Raw genomic sequence first — 5,435 nt, 5'->3', positions numbered from 1 at the left:
TGACTTGAGTCGCTCTGATAAGAACGGTTCCATTGCACAGCATGGAGCGCCTGACAAGTCGTGGCAGTGTGAACCGGCTCTTAGTCCCGGTTCACACTATTGTGATGCGGAAACGCTGCGAATATACTGCGTGTTCCCGCATCGCATCCGCATAACAGGCAGTTCACACTGCCATATGCGATACGCTGGGGGTGTCAATTCAAAGTTAACGACACCCCCAGATCAAATCGCATTGCGATCTGACAGTTTGCACAGGAATCGGATTGCACTGGTGTGAACCACCATGCAATCCGATTCTGCTGCGGACCAAAAAAGGGTCCTCTGCGAGTTCACTGTGATTTGCACCGCACAGACACGCGTGTGATTTTAGGAGCAGTGCGCTCCGAATCATATGCGATGTCTGTGATCGCATTAGTGTGAACCTGGCACTTAGTCCCAGGTTCACACATATGCGGTGCGGGAACCTTGCGAATCCACTGCGGGTTCCCGCATCGTATTCAACTCGCAGGCAGTTCACACTGTCATATGCGAATCGCTGGGGGTGTCAATACAAAGTTAACGACATCCCCCAGATCAGTTTGCATATCGCAGTGCAGACTGTCAGTTCGGACATGAATCGCATAGGTGTGAACATCCATGCGATCCGATTCTGGTGCGAACCCAAAAAAGGGTCCTGTGCGACTTTGGTCTGAATGTGATGCAAATTCAGCCATACAATCAGTATGGCTGAATTTGCATCGCATGTGATTTGCATAGCAGTGCGCTCTGAATCGCCTGCTATGTCTGTCATCGCATATATGTGAACCGGCTCTTAAGGCTGGTCATACATGTTCAATTTACTTGTACAATTTTCCTTTTAAATTTACCAAAAATCCTAAAATTAGGTCAAAAGGAAAACACTTTCAATCGTATCCAATCAGGCAGCTCCTTCCACTACATATGGCCAGCCTTCCACTACATATGGCCAGCCTTCGTCTATTGTGGGAAAATTCGGACTATGAGAACATTTGTTCTGATGGGTTCTGTTTTAATGGTGGCCATACACACTTCGATAAACGCCTTCACCGATCGATCTCCTCTCGTAAGAATAATTGATCGATGGTCAGTAACCCATTTGAATGATATGCCACACACAGGGAAATGGATTTCAATCAACAGTTGGTTGTAAACCCTTCCATATACCCAGGGAAGTGACGGGTCTAAGGTGATCCACCATCTCTTCTCTGCGTCTGTTCAAAGTGCTGAATTTATAAGCTTGTCTGAGAGCTCAGAAAAAAGGGGGCGGAGAGATAAAGTTGCACTTTGCAGAGTGCAGTGAGGAGAGCTGATTGGAGGGAAGGGACACACCCCCTTCACACAGCACACAGGAACAGAGTTGAGAATGCCAATCAGTTGGAGGTCCCTCCCCTGTCACCATTTTTCTCTTGGTGTCAGAAGTGATTCATACTGATAGCAAAGGAAGGAAGCAGCGGATAGAAATGACACTTAAGCCCCGTACACACGTACCGATTGTCGGCCGTAAATATTCGGCCGACGACCGATCGGCCGATTGTAGGCTTGTTAGTATGATGCTTCCGACAGCCGACAGCGCATTTTCGGCCGAACAGAATCTGTCGTGCAGACTTTCAAATTTTTGTTGGCCGTCACCAGAACGGCCGATTGTTCGCCAGTCAGTACAGATTTCGGCCGACAGACAGCAGATAAGCAAGACTGGGCATGCTCAGAAAAGAAAAAACACAGGGAAAGTTAACCATCACATGACATCACTTCTGCAGTCGGCTGTTGTTGGCCGCCAAAATTTGTGTGCAGTCTTTTGCAGTTTTCAACAGACACCGACAGCCCTGGACAAAAGACGGCCGATCGGTCGGCCGACGATCAGTACGTGTGTACGTGGGCTTTAGCCTAGGTTCACAGTGAATGCGGGTTTGAAACCAGCTGAACTCGCACAATTTCAAACTGACATTTCAGTCTGACTTCAGGGGCAATTTGTGAGACATCTCTATGGGTTCATGCACAATTGTCTTTTGAAATCGCCCCGAAGTCGCTGAAAGTAGTGCAGGAACTACTTTTGGAAATCCGTGCTGCTGTCGGCAATATGCTCCGATTTGGCATACAATTTGACATGTCAAGTCGGCCAAATGTGAACAGGGGCTTAGTGCTCTGGATGGAGACAAGAAGACACTATAGAGGGATGTGCTTTGTTCATATCTGAGGTTTACAACCACTTTAAATTGGAGCTTTAGTCATAAAATGAAGTCCTGCTAGATCCCAACCGGCTGGCCCCTTTTTGCAGGCATAGATATGTAAAAAATAAGATAGATGTGTACAAAAAAAAAAAAAAAAAAATTGAATGCCTATACTGTATAAAATCCAGAAATGCGATCTCGCGCCGCTCTGCACATGCTCAGTGGCTCTCCCATTTTAGGCACTGCCTTGTAGAAGCCGATCTGCTGACAGCCTTAACCACTTCTGGATCGGAAGATTTTTTCCCCCTTAATGACCAGGCCATTTTTTTTTTTGCGATTCGGCACTGCGTTATTTTAACTGACAATTGCGTGGTCGTGCGACTCTGTACCCAAATAAAATTGATGTCCTTTTTTTTTCCCCATAAATAGAGCTTTCTCTAGCTTTCTACAAAAAAAAGCATCAATTCTGGGGGAAAAAAAATATATATTTCACTTTCTGCTATATAACATTTCCAATAAAAAAAATGAATTGGTAAACAAAATCCCAATAAGCATATTTTGATTGGTTTACGCAAAAGCTATCGAGTCTACAAACTAGGGGAAAGATTTGTCATTTTTATTAGTAATGGTGGCAATCAGCGATTTTTGTTTTGCGCTATAAACAAAGAGTGACCATTCTGGGGGAAAAAAATATATATTTTCACTTTCTGCTATATAACATTCCCCAAAAAAACAAAACTTAAAAATCAAATTTTTTTTTTTTCATCCTTGTAGGCCAATTTGTATTCTGCTAAAATCACAATAAGCGTATTTTGATTGGTTTGCGCAAAAGTTATCGCATCTACTAACTAGGGCAAAGATATTTGTCCTTCTTCTTTTTTTTTTTTTTTTTTTTTTGTTGTTGTTTACTAGTAATGGCGGCGATCTGCTATTTTTAGCGGGACTGCAACATTGCAGTGGACAGATCTGACCCCTAACTGACATTTTTTACACTTTTTTTGGGGGGGGGGAACCAGTGACATTACTACAGTAATCAGTGCTAAAAATATGCACTGTTACTATAATAATGACACTGGCAGGGAAGGGGCAATCAAAGGGTTAAATGTGTCCCTAGGGGGGTGCTTTCTAACTGTGTGGGGGGGATGGGCCTTCTGCATGAGCACAGAGACCTGTGATCCTAAATAGGAGGAACACAAGATGCATGTGTTCATCACTGACAGAACGGCGGTCTGTTGTGTTTACACCGGCAGACCACCGTTCTGTCTCCGAGGAGTGATTGCGGGTGCTGCAACCGCAGCACCCGCTGATCGGCTTCCTCTGTGGGCGAATGGGCTAGCAGTCCCGCAAGGTGACCTAGTTATGTTGATTTGTGGAACAGAGCTGACTTGCTGCAGTAAAACTGCGGCGGGTAGGTGGTCTTTAACCACTTGCCGACCGCTCACATGGAGCGTACTGCGGCAAAGTGGTTCGTTATCGTCTATCGACGTAGACCTACGTCGCTGTACTCCTTCCCTTGTGGGCGGCGCGTGTGCGCCGCCGGAGGCTCGCTCCCTCTGTATTCAGACACAGCGGGAGTCGGGCCAGGGGAGGAGAGGCGGCGATCACCGTCGCTCTTCCCCGATCGTCGGGGATCGAGTGAGGAGATCCGCCCGCTTGTGTAAACAAAGCGGGCGGATCTCCTAAGTGACAGACAGGGGCAGCATACAGGATTCAGCATAGCTGAACCTGCGATCTGTCCCTGTGTCACACAGCCCCCTCCCCCCACACACGTCAGTAAGCATGAGGCATACATTTAACCCCTTGATCACCAATAAAGTTAACCCCTTCCCTGCCAGTGTCATTATTACAGTAACAGTGCATATTTTTAGCAGTGATTACTGTAGTAATGTCACTGGTAACCCCTAAGTGTCAAAAAATGTCAGTCAAGGGTCCGATCTGTCCACCGCAATGTTGCAGTCCCGCAAAAAAAAATCGCAGATTGCCGCCATTACTAGTTAAAAAACAATAAAAATGACAAATTTCCCGTAGTTAGTAGCTGCGATAACATTTGCGCAAACCAATTAAAATACGCTTATTGCGTATTTTTTACCAAACGTAGCAGAAAACAAATTGGCCTAAAATGTTAAAATTAGATTTTTGGGGGGGGGGGAGGGGAATTTCACATAAAAAAATTTGAAAAATATTATTTTTTCAAAATTGTCCCTTTTTTGTATTTATAGTGCAAAAAGTAAAAATCGCAGAGGTGATCAAATATCACCAAAAGAAAGCTCTATTTGTGGGAAAAAAATAAAATGTAATTTGGGTACAGCGTCGCACGACCACGCAATTGTCCGTTAAATTAACGCAGTGCCGAATCACAAAATATGGCCTGGTCAGGAATGGGGTAAAATATATGACAAAAATTGAATATATTGGATATTTTTTAACTGTCAAAGTAGAAAAATATTGCTGTTTTTTCAAAACTGTCGCTCTTTTTTTTTTTTTTTTTTTTTTTTTTTATTAATATCGCAAAAAATGAAAAGCGCAGAGGTGATCAAATACCACCAAAAGAAAGCTCTGTTTGTGGGGAAAAAAGGATGTCAATTTCGTTTGTTTACGGCGTTGCATGACCGCGCAATAAAGTCGCACAGTGCCAAGTTGCAAAAAGTGGCCTGGACGTAAAGCAGGAAAATCCTCCGGTGGTTAAGCAAAAAAAATCGTGATTCTCATTTTATCCACAATCGTGTGTGTGTGTGTGAGATATATATAATCTGTGTGTATTAAATTTTTTTTTTTGGGGGGGGTGGGGAATGTTATGTAGCAGAAAGTGAAAATGTATATATAATTTTTTTTTTTTTTTTTTTTTTTTTTTTATAGTCAAAAAATAAAAATCTCTGAGGTCATCAAATACTACCAAAAGAAAGCTCTATTTGTGGGAAAAAAGGACATCAATTTTATTTAGGTATAGCGTCGCACGACCGCGCAATTGTCCATTAAAATAACACAGTGCCAAATCGCAAAAAATTACCTGATCATTAAGGGGGCAAATCCTTCTGGTCCGGATCTGGTTAAACTCCAAATCAAAAACCAGTCCTGTGGCATGCTGGGGCTTTTAGTTCCTCTCTAGAAGGACTTGGCTGTATTGTAAAGTAGCACAAAGCTGGCCCGGTTCCCGCTCCACCCCCCGCTATGTTTTATCACCTTACATCACTTGTGTCTGATAAATGCCCGGCTCGCTGGGCAGTGAGGTCATGGTTGACCTGTTGTAGT

The sequence above is a fragment of the Pelophylax lessonae genome, assembly GCF_965119305.1.
Source record: "Pelophylax lessonae genome assembly, chromosome: 12".
In the NCBI taxonomy this organism is placed as follows: Eukaryota; Metazoa; Chordata; class Amphibia; order Anura; family Ranidae; genus Pelophylax; species Pelophylax lessonae.
The sequence above is the reverse complement of the archived record's forward strand: the minus strand, read 5'-3'. Positions refer to the sequence as shown.